At 38.0% G+C, this 23,760-nt stretch overlaps 1 non-coding gene across 1 annotated transcript; it reads left to right on the top strand.

Annotated features, from left to right (window-relative positions):
• Window positions 1-644: 644 nt before the first annotated feature.
• LOC129041818 (small nucleolar RNA SNORA67) lies at window positions 645-784 on the top strand. The gene has a single exon (XR_008503954.1). It is a non-coding gene; the product is annotated as a small nucleolar RNA SNORA67 (small nucleolar RNA).
• Window positions 785-23,760: the final 22,976 nt, after the last annotated feature.

The raw sequence follows: 23,760 nt of genomic DNA on the forward strand, positions 1-23,760 counted from the left end.
CCAGAAAGGGTCTGTTTGAAAAGTAATTAGCATTTGAATTGAGAAATGATTGATGACTTGAAGACAATAAAGTGTTTATTTCTTTCTTTCTTTCTTTCTTTATTTTTGGTTTTAAGGAACAGAGAGTTTAATAGGCAAGAAGGAAGGGAGAAGACAGAAGGAAGAAGCTTCCCTGTACAGAGAGAGGGAGGGGGCTCCAAAGCCGAAAGAGGAAGTCCTCACCTGCCACAGATACCAGCTAGGTATATATGCAGAGGCTGGAGGAGGCAATGTCTGGTTTGCATAGGGCTCAGGGGATTGGTTTGACCAGGCATGTCATTGACATAGCTGCAAAAAAGCTGGCCCTCCCACTCTAGCCTTTAATATGCAAATGCAGGGCGCCCTGGATGTTCTACACATGTGGAGATACATGGGGAGATATGTTGAGAGCCAGGTAAGCAACCTTTGATATGCAAATGCAGGCCATTAGAAACTGGGTCCACCCAACATGGTGATTCCCATGGCCTTCATGCCCTTGCCTGACAATAAAGCATTTAATTCAGGGACTCCAAAAAGACAAGATTGACTTTTAAAATCATTTGATAAATGCCCAGAGGATTCACCTAAGTGATTCCATTCTTTTTTGCTTTAAAACATATATTCCTATCCAAGGCGATTCCCTCTCCAAGGGGACATCCAGTGCCCCTCTCAGGAAAGTAGCAACTTGGAATAGAATCTGGCATGCCTAAGGTCTTTGAGGAACAGGGATGCTTATTTCCTCTGCCTTCCTTGGCTGCCTACATGGGTACCTAAGAGTCTTCCCTTTGGGATAGATTGTCCTCTGGTGCACATGCTGAAGAGTTGTCTTTCTTGACATAGGCCAGAGGCATTGATGTGCAGCAGGTTTCTTTAGTCATCAACTATGACCTTCTGACCAACAGGGAAAACTATATCCATAGAATTGGTTGAAGTGGACGGTTTGGCTGTAAGGGTGTGGCTATTAACATGGTGACAGAAGAAGACAAGAGGACTCTTCAAGACATAGAGACCTTCTACAACACCCCCATTGAGGAAATCCCCCTCAATGTTGCTGACCTCATCTGAGGGGCTGTCCTGCTACCTATCCCCAGCCAGGGTTCAATCTTGGGGGGCTGAGGAGCAGCAGGAGGCGGGAGGGAAGGGAGCCAAGGGATGGACATCTTGTCATTTTTTTTCTTTGAATAAATGTCACTTTTTGAGGCAAAAGAAGGAACCGTGAACATTTTAGATACCCTTTCTTTAGGGTAGGATCTTGCCCCAGGCACTGGCTCTTCTCCCAAAAAAACACTAATCCATTTCCCTAACCTAGTAACCTCCAGATCCCAGAGGCTCTCTTCACCTCAGCTGAGCTCCTTTGAAAGTGATTCAAGGGACTATGTCACTCAGCCTCACTTGCTGGACCTCTGGAGGGAGAACCCCTAAAACCCCAGAGTGAGTTTGCCCAGGAGATTGTCCCCAGGTCAGGGGAAGCTGGGGAGAGAAAATAGTAGCCATTTTTTACATTGTTTTGTATAGTATCTATTGATTCAGGAAACAAACACAAAATTTTGAATAAAAAGACTTGGAAGCTGCAAAAAAAAAAAAGAAAGAAAGAAAAAGAAAACCACCTATTCCTTCCTTTATTCCCCAGCATCCTCAGGATGTCTACTGCCTTCAAGGACACACACACACACACACACACACACACAAAAATAAGGACTATCACCAACCACCCTAATCCTGTTCCCAAAAAAACACATACTTAGAGTATTAAAAATTGTTTTCTCCCCACACACACCAAAAACAAGCCCACTGGATTAATGTCATCACTAAATTGCCTGTTCAGTGGGTGATAACTGTTCTGAAGAAAATTGTCTGCACGTATTTTATTGATCACCTTTAAGGAACCCAGCAGCCTACTAAATTTCAGCTACTTTTTAAGGAACCAAAACAGGTTATGTCATCCCAAAGCATAAGAGTCCATATTAGGGCTATTTTTTTTATTTCAATTTTTATTGTAGATACAGGGAGTATATTGCAGATTTGTTACATGGGAACATTTTGTAATGCTGAAGTTTGGAGTACAAATCCCGTAACCCAGGTAGTGAGCATAGTATCCAATAGGTAGTTTTTTAGCCCACCTCCTCTAGACTTTCTAGCAGTCCACAGTGTCTATTGTTCACCAGGGCTATTTTCTAAGGCGAAAAAAAAAAAGAAAAAACATAACTGCCTACTATTAAAAAAACAAATTTATGTCAATAAACTAGGTAAAAGCAGACCAATTAAATTCAGATCCCTGTCGTTTCTCGACATCAAGAAAAGAAAAAGAGTCTAGGATCATGAAGAGCATAATTACCTCTTAATTCTGGAAGAATGACACTTAATGAGACATGAAGAGACTATGTGACAAGTTGGAACACAGGTTTATCTCCAATATGGGGATGTTTCCTTCATTGCAGCCCTGTGACTATTACTTTATCTAAAGCCTTATGAGCAGGCATTATTTCCTGACAGCATAATGTAAAGTATTTTTCATACCGACTCAGTGGAAGTCTCCAACTCTCACAGAAATGAAGGGGCGATTCAGAAAGAAAACTACAGGTGGTAACATGGTTCACCTCTCCTCCGGATTCCAAACAATTACTTTGTGTTCAGGTTTTCAAGCCCTTGGCAGTGCCACTTGCCAGAAATCCTCAATAGAGCAGAAGAAAAGCAAAACTCTCAGCTGCAATAGCAGGCCACAACAGATGAATAACATATTTCCAGATTAATTGAGTAAGAACACTTGGCCATGTCTGTCAGATTTATTTTATTGTATGATTTGCAGGTGAATAATGAAGACTGAGTTCTTAATTATAAGATTTGCATTCTTCCACTCTATTGTAAAAACTCATACAAGAGCTGTCTTTTCCTACATTGATACAAGAGTTTAAATACATGGTGGAAAAAAAGATGGGCTGGCAAACCACAAGCTTTCCTATCTAGTATTTTTAAGGATTCAGTTCCTCCTCAAGTTACTAAAAGCCATTAATGACAAATTTCATCTCCTGGCCTCACAATTCTAGATGTTCCATTTTCTGTACTACAGACGGGCAAGAAAATGTGGTGTACTTTTTCATATATGAAGAAATCCATGTCAAGTCATCATGGCTTAAGATATGCACTGTAAGCCAGTGTGGATTTTAGTTTGAGCTAACCCCCAAGTATAACTGATTTAGTAAGTGTGAGATTTGAGAGCAGACTACAAACTATAGCCCCAAATTACAGGACTGTAAATTAAACTAATGGGTTCAAAGCTAGAAAGAACTCAGGCTGCTAACTTCAAAAGCCCTCTGATGCAACATACTGAGCAGTTGCATAAACTTCCAACTACCAGTTCTGACTTTTTGCAGGACAAGCTACAGCTTTATATAAATTCATAGGATAGACTAATTGTGATAGACCAAAGCATAGCGTTGACTACTGTCGATTTCTTACAACAACACAACAGAAGAGAACACAGGTTGTTCCTGGCAAGGGAACTTCTTTGGGCCAGAGGACTGGAGAGAGACCCTTACCCAAGAATGTTCTTGTGGGTAGAAGAAGTTGGAGTTTGTAAATAGGCTCCATTTCAAACTTCAGCCACTGCTCAAAGAAAAAGGTTGAATAGAAAGTAAGAATTCATATTTTTTAAAGTGACTGAAAAAGAAGATTTAAATATCTGTTTCAGTGGTTTTCAAACATACATGCTTCAGAATCACCTGGAGTAATCAACAAAACACAAATGCTGGAGCCCATTCTGATTAAGAGACCCAAGTTGAGACCCAACACTGTACATGTCTAAGTACCAGGAGACACTGATGCTGCTGGTCTGGGCATCACACTATTAGAGCCATTCATCTACACTAGGGCTTCTCATTTTCAATATGACTGACATTTTGGGACAGATAATTCTTTGTTGTGAGGTACTGTCCTGTGCATTGTTGGATGTTTAACAGCACCTGTGGCCTCTATGCATTGGAGGCCAGTAGCAACATGGCCCCAGATATGACAACTGAACACGCCTCTGCAGAAAACGCCACTTCCCTCCACTCCCAAATGTTCTGCAAAACCACTGATCTAGACAGATAACAAAAGAATATCACTTTATTGCTGAATTCAACTTTTTCTAATTTTTAAAAAGTGAAGAGGTTTACCTTGGTCTTATTTTAATTTTTTTGAAAACCTATTTAGTATTTAGTAACTGTAAATATTCCTCTTTTGTTTAAAGGTCAGATAGGAATATGCGGCAAATTCTTCAGACTAAGAAATAAGATTCATGTCTCAGTTCTGATTTATTAGGCAACAAGGACATAAAGCAACTTTTGCCTAGTCATTCTATGACATTTGATCTTCCCTAAATATCAGATATTTGTGTATGATTGAGATGTGTTCTCTAAAGTGCTTTCAGATTCCAATATTTTACCCACCTCCCTAGAGTAATCAATAAAGAATAGATTCCAGAGTCACCTTAAACAAAGAAAATAATACTTAACACAACCATGACAAAAAAAAGAAGGAATTAACATACTCTGGGTAAAAAAATCCCAGAGTGAAAAAATAATTAACAAAAACAGGTGAAATGCCTCAGGAAGGTGGTGATGCCCTGACACTAAAAACAAATAACAGGCATCAGTTCATACACTAATATTTTATTCAAAAAATAAATCAAGTGTGAGCATACACCTTTGGGACAGAGACACTACTGAACACATAAAAAAACCCCAACCAACTGCCTCAGGAAATGCAAAGTGTAAATATTTCTCCTTTAAAGTTCATGTGAATGCTGTTAATTTAATATGAAATTTAACATTAAAGATTTTAAAGATTCATGTTTTTAAAAAGGGGCACAGAAAGTCATTCTAGCAGTTCATAGGCCAACAGCAGGCAAGATCTTCAATTAATCTCTCTATTCTTTCTGGCACAAATTTCTGTTTCTGTTTGTTAGAAAGAACTAATGAGGGTTTTTATCACTGGAGGAATTTAACATACAAATTATGGTAAAAGTAGCAGGAACTCCATTTCTAATTCAATATCTTTCCAAGCATTACTTTTTTTTTTCTTTACCGCGGAGCACTCCTATTCTGTAGATCTGCTATATTTTCCAGTATTTGTTCAGTCTGCTTAGTGTAAATCAACGTGTGCAAGCCACACATGGAAAATCCCTGTAACATTAAAAAGCAAATATAATCAAGCCAAGGTTTCAACACATGTCCTAAAGCCTTAAGATGTGCCCCTAAACTACAGTTTTGTGACCTTTTATAGAGGAGAATTTTGGAGCGAGATTTACTATTGTTTCCTGCATAAACAGATTGGCCACAAGGCCCAAAAAGAATGTTACAATAGAGCAATGAGGACTATGCAGAAAAATTTGTCAGACTTTTGAGAAAGAGTAAGAGGACAGTGGATCAATGGACCTAAATGAGACTTGGACTTAGACACCGGCCCTGCCCCACCATCCCCCACATCACACTCCAATGATACAGGATTGAAAGTCAAAACTTATTCACATTTATGGCTCAAAATAATTGTTTTCGGCCGGGCGCGGTGGCTCACGCCTGTAATTCCAGCACTTCGGGAGGCCGAGGCGGGCGGATTACAAGGTCAGGAGATTGAGACCATCCTGGCTAACACTGTGAAACCCTGTCTCTACTGAAAATACAAAAAGTTAGCCGGGTGAGGTGGCGGGCACCTGTAGTCCCATCTACTCGGGATGCTGAGGCAGGAGAATAGCGTGAACCTGGGAGGCGGAGCTTGCAGTGAGCCGAGATCGCACCACGGCACTCCAGCCTGGGTGACAGTGTGAGACTCTGTCTCAAAAAAAAAAAAAAAAAAAAAAAAACAGGACTTTGTGTTAGTGTGCACCTCTTCAAACTGCAAAAGACATTTTATACATGCTATGCAATTGAATTATGTTTAAACATCTCACTTTATTTCAAAAACATCAAGAATTCTAACAGGTTTTTTATCAGACATACCTGGAATCGAGAGGATCCTAGCAGCTGCCAGGTTACTATACTTTTTCACAGGAAGAAGAGACTACCTGCTGGACGCAGTGGTTCATGCCTGTAATCCCAGCACCTTGGGAGACTGAGACAGGTGGAGTCAGGAGTTCCAGACCAGCCTGGCCAAAATGGTGAAACCCCGTCTCTACTAAAAACACAAAAATTAGTCAGGCGTGGTGGTGGGTGCCTGTAATCTCAGCTCCTCGGGAGGCTGAGGCAGGAGAATTGCTTGAGCCCAAAAGACCGAGGTTGCAGTGAGTGGAGATCATGCCACCGTACTCCAGCCTGGGTGACAAAGCAAGACTCCTCCTCAAAAAAACAAAAACAAACAGACTATCTATTTGCAACACTACTGTGTAAGTTTCCTCACACCAACCAATTCTCCAACTATCGAGAAACTAACTGGGTGTCCTACAATTCAATTCAATCTTGATACTAGCTACCTGGAGCTAGTGTGAGACTACACAGGTTTAAGGGCTTAGCCCAACAAGAGTGCCCCCACTTCAGACACTAGTCACAATATTGGGTCCCCAGGTTTCCACACTTCCATACTTCTGTCTGACTTGGCTACACATTGGAGATTCTCATGAACCACCTACTTGGGGCTCAGTGTTTTTGCTCAAACAGCTCACAGAACTCAGAAAAATTGTTTACTTACTATTAGCAGTTTTTTAATAAAACATACAACTCAGGAACAACCAAATGAATAAGGTGCAGAGGACAATGTTTGGGAGTGGAAGGCAGGGTGGTGCAGAGCTTCCATGCCCTCTCCTAGAATGCCACCACCCTCCCAGAACCTCCATGTGTTCACCAATCTAGAAGCTCTCTGGACTCCACTGTTTAGTAGTTTTGATGGAGGTTTCATCACGTAGGCATGATTGATTAAATCAGTCACCATTGGTGATTGAACTCAATCTGTGGTTGCTCTCGTTACCCCAGCGGTCAGGAGGTCGTGCTGGAAGTTCTAACCCTCTAATTACATGGTCTTTCTGGTGACCAGCTCCTATCTTGGTCACCAGAAAGAAACTAGCTAGAGACTCCAGCCACCAGTCATCTCATCAACCCACAAAAGATACTCCAGCTGTGCGCCAGGAACCAGGGACAAAGACCAAATATATATTTTGCATTGTACCACAACTACTTACTAGAGGGTAATGTGAGAACTATAGAATTTACCTCCAAATTACGTATGTACCATATCCAACAAGTCCCATGTTCAGAATATTGTTTTAATACATTTTTGTTTTTGAGTCTCTTCCATGGAATGAAACTCTGTGGACTATTAGTAGATGTTAAGTTAAAAAAGTAAAACAAAATAAAATAAAGTTCCATTTTCAAGTGGGATTAATCTCTGGAATAAACTAATTAAAAAATATTTCTTTACTGCACATGTGTTCAGACTTTTAATATCTTACTGTCTCTAAAACCCTTTGAAATAAATATACATATATGATACCTATATATATATGTATAACGTAAAATTTACCAAAATCATAAGCCTCCATTTGTAACCAACAAAGCATCTTGAGAGAGTAGATATCAGTAGAACACAGCTTGGGAAACACTGAAGGGCATGCCTTTCATTGTATTTTATATTTTAATGCCATAGTTATTTTGGGACTAAGAATTATGATAGTGCATGTAGCAGTCAGTAATATTACCCATAACCCTCTTCTCTTTTCCACATGGAATTTCATCTCTGGAGTTATTCTGATATTCCTGGGTGTGCAAGATTAGTGCTGAGAAAGTGGGAATTTTGTCTGTGTAAGGTTTTCTGGATTGGACCCAGGGGTTTTTAACTGCTTTAGTCAATTACTTGTTCCTTAGAGCCTGGGGTGTCACACCCAAATTGTTTAATTGAGTTGAAAAAGTTTATTTACAGTATTTTCCACATAACTGACTTTTTCAGCCAACTGATTTGCATAGAGTACAACATTGCTAATTTATACTAATGACTAAGAGAACACTGGAGATTACAAATTTAAGAATTAGCAAGTACTATAAGTGAAAGCATGCAATTAAAAGCAATTAGAGCTGTCTCATCACAAAAGGGACTTGATTAGTCCATGGTTATTATTTATGGTAGTGATTTATAATATGCTATCATTTATTTTGTGATGAAACCTCCATAATGTGACATTTTATTATCATCCTGCAAGAAAGATGGACAAAGCTGCCAGAGAGTTGGTAAAGCTTGTCAGCTTTTCTGATGGATCCATTTGTTCGCTCAGCACTTACTGTACTCTGCTCTTGCTCTGTGCGAAGTACCATCTTCAAGCACAATTTTAATGCCTTTTTTTAATACTATAAGACTAATAGATTTCACCAGCACCTAGAAAGCACTGAAAATAGTAAGAAAAAGACATAAAAAATACATCAATAAGTCCATCACCTAGAGATGACCACTGCTAAGATTTTCTGTGCTTACTTCCAATATTTTCTTATACATACATGTAAAGAAAATGTGATGAATGTAAATATGTTTACATAATTGAGATTTTTTTATTTTCAATTTTGTATTGTGATTTTTCACTTAGCTGTTGATGAAGGCATACCAAATTATATCCTTAATCATTACTGCCTATTTAAAGTATATCATAAATTTATGTATTTATGTCCAGTTAATTCTCAGAAATCAGCAGTTTAGTTGCTATTACATATTTTAAATAAATTAAAGTCAATAGTCTAAACTGGTTTTGCACCATTAGAGGTAGTTATTTGTATATTTTTCTGAATAGCTGAAAATAACTCATTTTGGAAGATGAGACAAACTCAATTTAAACCTGGTATTAGTCACACTTGCTATTGGAGTGTTACCTTCCAGGTATAGGCAGCAGTAACTTCAGGCAAACAGGAACAAGTACTTGCTTAATCTATATTTAGCCTTATAATGGAATGGAGCTTCCTCAGTCATTGAGTTGCATTACAATTTCCATAATCAATTTCAGCCCACTTCCATTTTGAGGAACTTCAATGAGAAGTTCCAGGAAAAATAATTTTTATTTTCATTGTTACTATTTCTGTTTCATAGGTGAAGTAATTGTAGCACTGAATGGGTAGATGATTTTTATAGGCCTTTGGAGAAATCTAATTTCTTAGCATTCCTAAGGGTTTTTTAATGCTAGATCTCCTACACACACCCTCAAATGAAGACTAAAGCTGTGCCTGAAGGAAACAGATGTGGTACAGTCATTCTCAACTGAAGCTATGGCTACCACATGAGAATAATTGGCATTAATTAATGCATCTAATAGCTTTAAGCTGACTATGCATTTGCACAACTCCCCTAAAAGCTTCCTAACAGGATCCTCCGAAGTGTACTAACAGTCTCTTAGAAGTCCCTCAGAAGCCCTTTAGCAGTCTTAATAGAAATATTTTGCCCAGTACTAGGAAGGCATATAACGTTTAAGCCAGCACTTTAGTAGTTCTGGAATCCACAAGTCTCATCTCTTCTAAGGTCAGTTCTACAAAGCACCTAATGCCTGCTCACAGTAGATTCTCAATAAGTATTCATAATCACATATTCTTAGTAGAAATTTAAATAGCTACTATGTTATTTTCATCTCCAGAATTGATGATTCATGATCCTTTTATTGATATTCCCTGGGAAGTTCCTATAGTCTTATAACATCTGTTGTAAATCTGAAGCATTCAGTTTGTAAAAGAGAGGCAAGAAGCCCTTTGTTCCATTTCTTCCAGTTTATAAATTAATCTTCTTAGTGTACAATCATGCATTGAGGCAAGTTAAATTCCTTTGTGATACCCAGGGAATGACATAATAGAAGTTAATGCAGATGATTCTTGCCTAGGGAAAAAAAACACCCTTAGTGGTCCTGCTCTGTTCCTGCCCTGGGCTAGGAACTTTACACATAGTATGTCACTTGAGCCTCACAGTGGCTTACAGTTGAAGGAAAGAGAAGCTTGGAGAAGTTAAGTCCAAGATCTGACCTGATCCTATAACTTCCTGACTTCAAGTTTGTGTTGTTTCCACCTCAACATGAATTATTTAAAAATCATTGCATCCTCCAGTAGATTTCCAATGCCCCAGTATAAGCTATGTGGCCATTAGGTCCAAGCTGGCCACAGAGGAAACCCAGCTGGTTCCCTGGCCCTCTACTAAATATATTCTAGAACTCATGTCACTTTACAAAACCACAAGGTCTACAAAAAGTCTGCAGCTTTGCTCCTCTATTTATTCATATATCAGGTAAGATACTAAAGACATGGGTTAAAGGATATGAACAGACACTTCTCAAAAGCAGACATCTATGCAGCCAACAGACACATGAAAAAATGCTCATCATCACTGATCATCAGGGAAATGCAAATCAAAACCACAATGAGATACCATCTCACACCAGTTAGAATGGCAATCATTAAAAAGTCAGGAAACAACAGATGCTGGAGAGGATGTGGAGAAATAGGAACACTTTAACACTGTTGGTGGGACTGTAAATTAGTTCAACCATTGTGGAAGACAGTGTGGTGATTCTTCAAGGATCTAGAACTAGAATTACCACTTGACCCAGCAATCCCAAAGGATTATAAATCATGCTACTATAAAGACACATGCACACGTATGTTTATTGTGGCACTATCCACAATAGCAAAGACTTGGAACCAACCCAAATGTCCAACAATGATAGACTGGATTAAGAAAATGTGGCACATATACACCATGGAATACTACACAGCCATAAAAAAGGATGAGTTCATGTCCTTCGCAGGGACATGGATGACTGGAAACCATCATTCTAAGCAAACTATCACAAGGACAAAAAACCAAACACCGCATGTTCTCACTCATAGGTAGGAATTGAACAATGAGATCACTTGGACACAGGGCGGGGAACATCACACACCAGTGCCTGTCAGGAGGTGGGGAGCTGGGGGAGGGATAGCATTAGGAGAAATACCTAATGCAAATGATGAGTTGATGGGTGCAGCAAACCAACAAAGCACATGTATACCTATGTATCAAACCTGCACATTGTGCACATGTACCCTAGAACTTAAAGTATAATTTTCAAAAATTAAATAAAGACGTGGGTTACTTTTGTAAAATCTTAGGAAAAGAGAATTTTGGAGTCCTACAAATGAAATCTATACTGGGCCAAGGATCCCCAAAACTCCCCCATAAAATATCTTGATTTTCTTCAACAAAGAATCATCTTGGCTTAGGAATATATAACCATAAATCCCAAAATGCTCTAATGTCAACCCTGTCTATAACTGTATCCCTACGGCAGTGAGGTCTCTAAAGTCATTTATTCATTCAACAAATGTGCTTTGAGCATTCACTTTTTGCCAGGCACAATTGCAGAAACTTGGAATACATCAGTGAACAGAGCAAATGAAAATTCCAGCCCTCAGGGAGTCTACATTCTGGCAGGATAGAGAAGAGGAATAATAGATATAATAAGTAAGCAAATTATGCATTGTATATCAAGACATGATAAGAGCTATAGAAAGCAATCCAGTACTGCAAGCAGACTCAGGAATGTGCAGATGGCACAGATTGCAATTTTAAATAGGACCATCAGATTAGACTCCATTGAGAAGTAGATATTTCATTAAAAAAAAAACTTAAATGAAGTCATGGATCAGCCATGTGCACATCTGGGGGAAGAAAGTTCCTGAGAGATGTATGAAAGACCAAGGACAGAAGCACGCTTGACACATTTGAAGAAGCAAGGGGCCGGTGTGGCTGCAGTAGAGTATACGTGAGGGAGAGTAATGGGATATATATAGAGAGAGAGATGGGGCCAGACTATGAAGGGCTTTATAGAACAGTGGAGGTACTCTGAGTTTTAGTCCAAGTGGGATCTATTTCTAGATTTCTATCATTGAAATGACATAATATGACTTACACATTTAAAAGGCTCACTCTGGGTGCTATATTGAGAGTAGAGAATAAAGGAGTGGGCAGTGGTTGAGGGGATAGGGTTGCAGTAGGAATCCATGTTACAAGGCTATTATAGTAATCAAGGTGGAAGGTGATGGTGCCCCAGGCCAGTGGGAGCAGTAAAGGTGATAAGTGGTTGAATTCTAAAGATACATTGAAGAAAGAACCAAAAGTATTTTCTGATAAAATGGATATGGAATATGAGAGAAAGAGTGAATGATGACTCCTCTGGCCTGAACCTGAACAGTTGGAAAGATGGATTTGCTATCACCTACAATGGGGGGAGCAGAGCTTATTAAGAGGGGATCAGGAGTTCTGTTTTAGATGTATTAAATTTGAAATGTCTATTAGATACCTAAGTAGAAAATAATTAAGCAGTCAAAAGTATCACTTTCAAGTTAATAAGAGATGTGTGATAGGGTGATGCAAATTTGGGTGTCCTTCTTGGTTTGCTTGTTCATTGAAACCACAAGATTGCATGAGATGGAGTGAATGCAGATCGAGAAGGCATCCAAGGACTGATGGGAAGACCATGTTAAGAGGTCTGGAAATGAAGAGGGATCAGCAAAGGCACCCGAGAAAGAATAACCAGTGATATAAAAGAAAAGCAGGGAATAGAGTGTCCTGGAAGCCAAGGGTAGAAGTTTACTAAGAAGAAGGGAGAGATCAATGTGTCAACTGCTGCAGAATTATGTAAGATGTGAAATGAGAATTCACCACTGAATTTAGCAACAAGGAAGACACTGGTGACACAGACGAGAGAAGTCTGAGTATAATAGTGGGGATAAAAGCCACACATTTGAATGCTAAAGGGAATGACCCAGTAGACCAGTTAAAACCAACCAACCAACCAACAAAAACCCTAATAATGTCAGAAAGTAGAATTGCTAAATGAGTCACCTTGAGAAAGTGGAAGAGGATGGGACTTGGTGGCTCAGATAGGGGTATAGATCACCTGTGGTCACAGGTAAGGAGGAAGAGTATGTGGGTATAGATGCTGGAAGGCTTTGAAAGTAGATATCATGAGAGGCTATGGAAACCCTCTTCCAATGTTTCAATTTCCCCTGTGAAAATGGAGGTAGGGAAGAACGTGTTGAAAATTAGGGAGGAGCAAAGAGTGAAGTAGTTATCAAGTAGAGTAAAAGAGTGAATGAATTGTCAGTGTTTGCCAATTCATGGCAAACATGAATAAGGTATGATTATCAGTGGAGCATTTAGAGCCCAACTTAGGTTCAAGGCCATGAATTTAAAAAGAGACTAGTCAGTGTGATTATTTTTCTTAAGCCACATGGGTACTGGCCTGGAGAAGTTAGTTGTACTTAACCTGAGTTGTGGCTTGGGAAAAAGAGTATGATGAAGGGCAAAGGAGAGGCTACAGCTCCAGGCCATGGAGGTTAAGCTGGATATGGGGACAGTAAAAATGGGAGATCACTGGTTGATTAATTCCTCCTCTTTAACAGATTCTGAGGAGGAGTCCCAAGGTGGTATCTGTTACATTCTTGAATAGTGGCAGGTGACCCTATACATTCAGACCCCTGAACCAAAACAATGAAGGCTTGGACACAGCCAGCAAGAGCCAAATGAGTGGATATTTTAGTCTCTGCCTCTGATTCATTGGGTTAATTTGCTCAAAACACATTGTTTCTATGTACCTTTTTTCCTCTCATCTACAATTTAGAGAAAATATCTTCCTCATGTGCTTCTGAAAAGTAATAAAAACATTGGTAAAGACTTCAAAATCTTTGAAAAAGATTTTGCATTATACTAAATATGCATTATACTAAATTTTATTTAAAATGCTTTTATATTTGCATTGTTTGCAGAAATGTGTTCCCCTCATAGTTTATACCAAAATACATTTATCCTTCGCATCTGGATAAATGAATCTTATTCTTGACATCAAGTGTTTCAATTGCCCTTCTTTTAAATTGCTTTCATTTTTGTCACTTTAACATCTTGCTGATGTTAGTTGAGATGCCAAAATTGAATTTAGTATAGACATACAAGTTTCCTGACAGATTATTATATTAAAAAATAAGAGAATGGGGACTAGGGTTTTTGAGAGTCTACTATGTGGCAGATGCTACACATTTAATATTGATTTAATCTTCAAAACAATGCTATGAGTTTGTTATTATTATCAGCCTCATTTTACAATGATAAAACTAAGTTTAGAGAGATTATATAATTTACCCCAGTACACATAGATTGTAACTGGTAAACTTAGATTTGAACACAATTATGCATGATTCCAAATTACATGCTCTTAGATGTCATTCCATTATATTTTGATAAAACTCTAAATGCATGAAATGGATTAAAACCAATGTTGTCTCACTTTTTAAAACATGTTCCCAAAATGCAGACATTGTGAAATCTGAAGAAACTCTACTACAGCCCTTGGGGAAGCTTACATTCTTATATTCTTTACATCCCCACACAGCATGAATTCTGATACCGTCTCTCCCACCTCACCTGTATCACCCATATCCCTACCACAGGAGAAGTGGAGAAAAGGGAAATACTCACAGAAAAGAAATTCAAAAAATTTCTCACTACAGGTGACATGGGAAGCTACAGGATTATTTGGTGGTGAGCTGCCCTCAGGAAAGTCAATGCAGAGTTAGGTAAACCACTTGCCAGTGGTTGGCACTGAGTGCTTAGGGAAGGTCTGTTAAATGACTGAAGGGACCCATCACACTGGTGAAAAAGGTGAGGGGAAACACGGGTTCAACCTGTGTGAGGGAGCCGGAATGCTTCCATGAACTGATTTCTACCGTGGCTTTGTTTTCATTGGTGTTTCTAAAGGGTGCTTTATGTCTTTTCATTTAAGGGCTCCGTATCATAGAAAAAACTCATAAATAAGAGAAAGGGGCAATGTCACCTTCAGGGCCAGCAAGTTTCCCAAATACCTGCAGCCAAATTGTGAAGTGTTTTTAGTTGCTAGAAGCCTAGAATTAAGGCTGGTGGTGGGGAGCTAGCCAAATATAGTACTTCACAGTAATATTTTAACAGTGCAACTATTTCTTGAAAATCAGAATTCTTTTCCTCAAGCAATGAACTTCCCCTAGTGAAAACATGCATATATCTGTAAATTCCTAAACATTTTGCCCTACAAATAATATCATTATATCTTTATAAAAAAGTGCATTAAAAACAGATTCTATTTGAATGAAGCAGAAGCCCTGACATAGAAGAAAACCACAGCTTTTTGAATTCCTTCTATCAGGCATCAAAGTAACAGAAAAACTGAAAGAATTAAGATTGTCAGGTTGCCACAGTTACACTGATTTGATAGAACTAGAGTTTCCTTAGGAAATGTAGTATGGTAAAATGATTATTTTACTACAGTCCCCATCCATGCTAAGAGAATATGTTTTCTTTCTTGATAGAAATTTTTTTAATTATAATTTAAGTTCTGGGTTACATGTGCAGAACACGCAGTTTTGTTACATAGGTATACACGTGCCATGGTGGTTTGCTGCACCCATCAATCCATCACCTACATTAGGCATTTCTCCTAACATTATCTGTCCCCTAGCTCCCTATCCAAACAGGCCCCAGTGTGTGATGTTCCCCTCCCTGTGTCCATGTGTTCTCACTGTTCAACTCCTACTTATGAGTGAGAACATGTGGTGTTTGGTTTTCTGATCTTGTGATAGTTTGCTGAGAATGATTGTTTCCAGCTTCATCCATGTCCCTGAAAAGGACATGAACTCATCCTTTTTTATGGCTGCATAGTATTCCATGGTGTATATGTGCCACATTTTCTTAATCCAGTCTGTCATTGATGGACATTTGGGTTGGTTCCAAGTCTTTGCTATTGTGAATAGTGCCACAATAAACGTATGTGTGCATGTGTCTTTATAGTAGCATGATTTATAATCCTTTGAGTATATACCTAGTAATGGGATTGCTGGGTCAAATGGTATTTCTAGTTCTATATCCTAGAACTACCTAGCAAATTATCCCACAGCTCTTCAAAAGATAGAGCAGATGGGGCAAGTGAGTGTTTAAAGTCCCTTCCTGCTTAACTGCCCCTACTCGTGGACAATTATCTGCTATCCCACAGCCCAGCCACAGTGCCTATCTCTTCTGAAATAACACGTGGACCCACCGTGTCAACAAACTCACACCCTGTAATGTTCTCATCAACCAAGTAGACCATTTTCCTCAATCAGCCTTGAAAGAGAGAGAACCGTGGTTTAAGCCCAACCACACCATTCTTGGTTGAAAAATAAATGTTCTTGGTTCAAAACTAGTATCTCCTCATTCTTATTGACTGCAAGGGTGCTTCTCTCAGAATCTGTGCTCTAAGCAGAGAAGCATCTTTTCAGCACATCCTTGAATTAAATCAGCACATCAGTGCAAGAAGCCCAGGGAGCCATGAGCAACCACTTTGCCATCCTCATCACATTCTCCCCCAAATACATCCCCAGTGAGGGTCCAGAGCCCCCACAAAATTGTTTTTGCAGTCACTGTACAGTGCAAATTGGAATTCCTATCATTAAAAAGGAAGACACTCATTTCTTAACAGTTTCTCTGCATCCGAGGTCCCATTCCATGGGAGATGTCTCTTAAGGGAAAACAGTGTTAACTTAGAAACACCAAAGACAGTTTTCTGAGTCCAGTGGCAAATCTCAGTTTACAATATGTCTAGCCACAGACTTGGCTCATCTGCTCTAAGCAAAGCATTCTTGAGGCAGGAGTAACTTACTTGTTCCTTTCCATACCATAACAATCAGGTGTATGGTTTATTCCTAAGGTTTATAGCCAAATGCATAGTTGAGTACAGTAAGGAATGATGAGGTCTGAAATTGCAGCAAAAACCCAGCCTCCTCTCATTATTCCAGTCAATCATGAGTTGAAGGTTTCCAGTGGTGCTTTGTTGATTGGTGTGTGTTACTGTTTATTTTCTAAAAAGGCATAGTACAGTTGTTTTTTACCTAGTGAAAAGATGGTGTAAAGTTATCTTTTATCACTGTCAAGAGACTTAAATAATTTAAGAGACTTTTATTCATGGCCAAATAGCAGTTCATATAAAAGATGGAAGCATTCTGCCAAAGACTATAAAGGCTGGGGAAAAAAAGGTATTTCCAAAGGCCTGGATGACTTTGAATATGAAAATCGACTACAGGGAAAGTAGGAAAGTACTAAGATTACAGTAGGGTAGGGAAAGAAGAGAAAGAACATTCAAGAAAGTCAACTGTTGGATGAAATCCAAACCTTTAATCCCTGAACTCAAAGAGAAAAAAACAAAACTTTAACATCACTCGGCAATGACTACTCCAGCCAATATGGATGGGACACTCATGGACTTTGAATAAAATCAAATTGTCTGCTGGGAAGATTGGATTATGGCAAAGAAATACTCTGAAGGAAAAGGGCAGCTGGAATAGGATAGTGATTCTCTAGAACTAAAGAAAAACTTTCCTGACTTCCTAAAAAGAAAAATATAGCACATAATAAGCACACAATGGATGTGCAGCTAGAAAATAGGGGTATATAAAAAGCCCAGAACTGCATGTCAGATTATTTTACCAGTATTTTGTGGCTTTCTTGTAGCTCACTGTTCTCAGGGCAGCAAACACAGGCCAAGGCATTTTACAGATAGATGATAATGGCTTTCAGTGTTTCTCAAATTGGCTCAAAGCCCATACTGTGTAAATTGCTAAAAGCCCATATGTAATTCTGAACCTCTTGCAGGCTGAGACTCTGTGTGCTGGTAATAATTACATACACTGGGATAATTAACTTCTGACATGAAAAGGGATGAAGGTGAGAGACGAAAATGCAGACCGTAACAACTTTTACTTACAGCAAGGGCACAAATTGACAAAAACCCTGGGGCATTCACTTGGAAATATTTACTGTAGTTTATGTCTCTAATGTTTTCCTATAAGAATAAGAAGAAATTTCTCCATGCTCACATGATTATTCTTTTCTGATATTTATGGGTTTTACAGTCTTATCCATTTTAATTTTTGTCTGGAAAGTCTAGCCTTGTCAATGTTCAGATTCTTAAAAGAAGACATAGACCCAAGGCACACAAGCATATTCAGTGCATGAACACTCCCACAGGAAAAGAATTGACCTCAGCCTGCAATAAGCAAAGCAGCTGAAACTGAGCCCCCTGCATAACACATGTGAGTGTTGAAGAGCTGGCGCTTCCACAAAAAAAGAAGTAGAAAAGCCTGGGGAAAGGATGAGAAAGTTTGCCATCTGTCCGAGGCTCTCAGGGAGGATAAAAAGAAACTCATGAGACATCAAATCTAGGGCACTCAGGGTCTCAATCTACACTAATCACAGGGTAAGGGTCCTAAAGAGAAGAAATTAAGATAGATCTATTTACAACCATTGAAAACATTAAGGCTCTTGCAGAAGTATCCTAAAACTTCTCTAGAAATATTTTCACAATTAGGGATTCAAGTAACTCCTATGCGGGAAAAGTAGCCCAGCTCAAACTAAAAATGTTAAATCACTTGAGAAAAGGAAGTGTCATGAGGGACAGAATAGATTTCAAAAACAGACCCAAATCCCTATAAGACAAACCTTTTAGCATAATTAAGGAGGTAAAAAAATAAATATAAACTATAATGAAAGACCAGAACCTGTGATGAAAGCTCTGGCTGAGCTTTAATAGCTAAATAAATGTCTGCAAACATAAAAATGCAGTTATGATTTAAAATGTAATAGATAATAATAATCTTCACAACAGATTGGAAAATATATATTTTCCTAAGTAAAAATAACAACCAGGTATAAAACAGAATGGAATAAGAAATCCAATATGTAGGCCAGGCATGGTGGCTCACACCCGTAATCCCCACACTTTGGGAAACGGAGGCCAGTGGATCTCCTGAGATTAGGAGTTCAAAACCATCCTGGCCAACATGGTGAAACCCCGTCTCTACTAAAAATATGAAATTAGCCTGGCGTGGTGGTGCACACCTGTAACCCCAGCTACTTGGGAGGCTGAGGCAGGAGAATCACTTGAACCTGGGAGGTGGAGGTTGCAGTGAGCCAAGACCACACCATTGCACAGCCTGGGCAAGAAGAGCAAGACTCCATGGAGAGGAGAGGAGAGGAGAGGAGAGGAGAGGAGAGGAGAGGAGAGGAGAGGAGAGAAAGGAAAATCTAATATGTAATAGCATTGAAAAAGACAAAACAACTAAGATAACAGCATAAGAAATACACAAGATCATTATGAAAAAAACTTCTAAGCACTACTAAAAGACACAAAAGAAGATATGAACAAATGGAAAGACATGCCATGTTCTTGAGGAGAAAGACTCAATACCGTTATCTTAATTCTCCTTGAGCTGATTCGTAAATTTGCACAACCTAAAATATCAACCTTTTTAACTAGATGAGTTGATTATAAAGTTCATATAAAAAATCACATAGAATCATCAGCACACAGGCATTAAAAGAATGAAATTATGTCTTTTGCAGAAACATGAATGGAGCTGGTAGCCATTGTCCTAAGTGAACTAACACAGAAGCAGAAAATCAAATACCACATGTTCTCGTTTATAAGTGGGAGCTAAACAATGGGTACATGTGGATGTACAGAGGAAAGTATTAGACACTCGGGACTGCATAAGTAGGGAAGGTGAGAAGGAGATGAGGGCTGAAACATTACCTACTGGGTACAATGTTCACTATTCAGGTAATAGTGAATAGAGTCTCACTAAAGCCCAGACTTAATCACTATGCAATATATCCGTTTTATAAAACTGCACTGGTACCCTCTAAATCCATAAAAATTTTAACATTAAATAGAATAGTCAGGAAAACACTGAACAAAAAATCAAAAGGGGGATTACTACTACCAGATATTAAAACAATTTATTGTATATTAATAATCATATCAGTGTTGTAATGGGACATGAACAGACCAGTGATGTAGAAAAGAAAATCCAGAAATTGACCCAGATCTTCATGATAATTCACAATATGAGATAATAAAAACGGAGTTTCACACCAGTGGGGGAAGTAGACTAATCAAGAAGTGAAATCATGTTGGGACAATGTAATGGCCATTTGATTATTCCTCATTGCATGCCTGTATCAGAACATCTCATGTAACCTATAAATATGTACACCATTAAGTGTATAAAATTAAGAATAATTTAAAAAAAATAATTTTCAACTGATATCAGAGACAAAGATAACCTATTTAATACTTACAAAGCTTTTATGATAAGGAAAATAACAACTCAATATAATGGTCAATAGATACGAACAGAGTTCACATTAATACAATAGCTCTCAAACATATGAAAAGATGCTCAGTTCACTTAAAGTAAAAGAAAATTAAGACAGAAATACCCTTTTTCCATCTATTGGATTGACCAGATTTCAAAAGTTTGATCACACCATGCTTAATTGGCTAGGAAAACAGATAGTCCATGCATTCTCTTTTGTTGTATTTTACATTTACATATACTTCATGCATTCTTGAGTAAATTGGTGCAACATCGAAGGAGGACAATATGACAATATCTACCAAAATTTTAGTGGATACACTATTTGACTCAGCAAATTCACTGTCACTCATTTGAAATGACTCATGGAAAAGTCATGTTTAATAGCAAGAGAAAGAAAACAATACAAATATCCACCAATAGGGGCTATTTAAGTAAATTATGACACGTGTGTAGTAGAATACTGTGCACCATAAAAAAATAAGCAAAGGAAATTTCCATGTACTATTATAGATACATCCCCAAGCTATATGGTAATGTGAAAAAAATCGAGGTACAGACAGTGAATAAATATGCCACCTTGGAGTATCAAGGGTAAGAGAAGATAAAAATCTACTGAAATAATGATGTTTGCCTGCACATGCATAAACAAACTCTGGAAATAGGCAAAATAATTAAAAAGCAGTAGTTAACTCTGAAGGGAGATGTCAAAGACAGAAGAGTGAATTTTCACTATGTACTTCCTGATTTTTTAACAATATGAATGTATTACTGTATTCAAAAAATTAGATTTAAAAATATATTTAAAATGTTCAAATTCAATTATAATAATTAAGATTAAAATTCAAACAGTACCACCTACACCTATCAAATTAGGAATTATTGTTCATGACAAATTTCCAATTTGGCAATGTTCTAGCAGAAAAGAGCACGCTGATATATAGCTGGCAATGGTATAAATTGATACCCTGTTTCTCTGAAGCAATTTTGGCAAGACTTTGAATGCTTACATCCTCCAACTCATCAATTAGAATTCTGGAAATGTATTCTAAGGAAAAAATATGCATATTAATTAAGAATTACAAGAATGTAAGGGGGGAATATAAATTGGAGAGGTGAGGGTCCAAATGACACTTCAATTTTATCTATAATGTATTCTTAAAAATAAAAGAAATGTGATATAAATATAGCAACAAGGCAATGCTTAAATACAGGTGGTAGGTATCCGAGTATTTGTTATGTTATTTTCCCTAGTTTGCTGTATGTTTCCATTTCATTTTTAATTTATTACACAAAATTACCCACGTAAGTGAACAACATAGCTTTTTTTTAGTATATATAAGAAAATTTGCTCCAGCATGGAAAGAATTATATTACATACATGTTTTATACATTGTTTAATATTGTGTGAATACCTTTTACATATTAGATACAACAATTAAGACATTAAAGTGTTGACTTCGAGCAAAGAGGAATTAAATAATTTGAAATTTATGGAGAAGATTAGAGATGACTTCATGCTATTGATCTCAGACATTGGTAAACATTATCACCAGGAATGTTTCTATGAATTCCAAGGTCCAATTTCAGATCTGTGAAGTGCGATTATTCAGAAGGAAGGCTAGGTAAGTATATTAAATTTAGCAAATCCTGTTCTAAATTCTGGGGCTCACTGGTCTAAGGTATAGAGCAGTGCTTCTGCAAGTATGGAAAAGCCACCTCCTCCAGTGCTTGAGAACATTACAGATTCCTTGGTCCTACCCAAGATATTTCTAATCTGCAATTCTGCAGCTGGTGCCCTAGGAATCTGCATCCTAACAAGAACCTCAGGTTATTCTAATGCAAGACTTTAGAAGCACTGATGTAGATCATTGATTTTTTTTTTTTCTTGCTCACATAGAAAGAACTGTGCTCAAGATACGGCTGGAGGGATGCAAGCTAAGTAGAAGGCAAGAACCAATTAAATGCCAAAAGGTGTTTCCAAAGGAGGTTATAAAATCTACTGTTCTGTAAATGCTAAAAAATATACTTTTGCCTGGTAGCAGAAGGCTAAACTAATGACCCCTCAAAAGCTTTCATAGCGTTATAGTTTTAGATATAATTAAATGCCCAAAGGTAAAAGAGAATAAGAAATTGAATGGGTTTTGGATGATGAGTTAATAATACAATAATGGGCTAGGCAGGGACAATTTTGGTGTGCCTTTGAAGCTGTGCAACAAGATTTCAAAAACTTTAGGACTGAAGAAATATGTGAGAGTAAAAATTATGGTGTCCTAAACTTCTTTAATGACCTCACTGAATAATAGCTGAGCAGAACATGTGCTTTGCTTTATTTCGGCTGCACAAGTTGCCCTGGCCATTTTTAGCTTGCCATCCCCTAAGCATTACCTCTGGTTCCAAGTAAACAGAGAATATACATCTGAATCTAATACACACACACATGCTTCAGCACTTTCTCATAAATACAATTTCTAGCCAAATAAAAATGGCATGAAATTGAAAGAAGAAAGATGTTAATTTTTTTAAGCTCAGAGCCCATTTTTTTGCAGCCCTACTCTGGCTATGTTAACAAGGTTATCAATTTTAAGCAACCCCTCGGCCCCTTTTGAAACTCCACAGCATCCCATGTGTGCACGGTATACACATACACTCATACCAAGAAGTCTGTTTTTTGAAAAAGAAAATAAATTTACATTAGGTGTATCTCCTAATGCTATCCTTCCACCCTCCCCCCACCCCACGACAGGCCCCGGTGTGTGATGTTCCCTACCCTGTGTCCAAGTGTTCTCATTGTTCAATTCCCACCTATGAGTGAGAACATGCAGTGGTTGGTTTTCTGTCCTTGCGATAGTTTGCTCAGAATGCATGGCACATATATACATATGTAACAAACTTGCACGTTGTGCACATGTACCCTAGAACTTAAAGTATAATAATAGAAAAATAAAAAAGAAAAATAAATAAATAATAAAAAGAAAATAAATTGCACTGAACTGAAACAACTACACATACCTTCCAATCTAACTACTCATAGTTTCAGAGACTGCAGACAAGAGTAAATTGTGTCATAAGAGGAGAGAAGACTGGACTTAGAATTGAAGTTCCGGGTTTAAACTCAGATTCTAACCTTCTAACACTTCCTAGATGTATCATTTATATCGTGTGTGTGTGTGTGTGTGTGTGTATTTTCAAGAATAAGTAAGTGGAGTAAAGATAATATACGAGCAGGAAATAAAATAAAACCACTATAAGATCAGTACTCAAATAATGAGCAATCACCTTAATACTTTATTATAGGCCACAAATGTGGCTCTGAGCTTTCTAGAAGGCACATGAAAAACCATAGTCCATCACATGCTTGACAGGGTCCATAAGACTAAAACAAAGTTTTTCAGGAGAAGTGCAACGATTACTGGTGTTGAGTTTAGGCAGAAATTTTTTCTATCAAGTTTTTATAATGAGGATTAATGCGGTGAACAATATCCTCTAAATAGCCTCAGAATAAAAGTAAGAATTTGTTTATTATCATGTACTTCACACACCTCAATGTTCCAAAAGCACATTAATCTGTTCTACAGAACAGATTAAGTGATGCCTTAGGTACACAGTCCTTTGATGGAGGCTT

The sequence above is a fragment of the Pongo pygmaeus genome, chromosome 6, assembly GCF_028885625.2.
Source record: "Pongo pygmaeus isolate AG05252 chromosome 6, NHGRI_mPonPyg2-v2.0_pri, whole genome shotgun sequence".
NCBI classification, from domain to species: domain Eukaryota; kingdom Metazoa; phylum Chordata; class Mammalia; order Primates; family Hominidae; genus Pongo; species Pongo pygmaeus.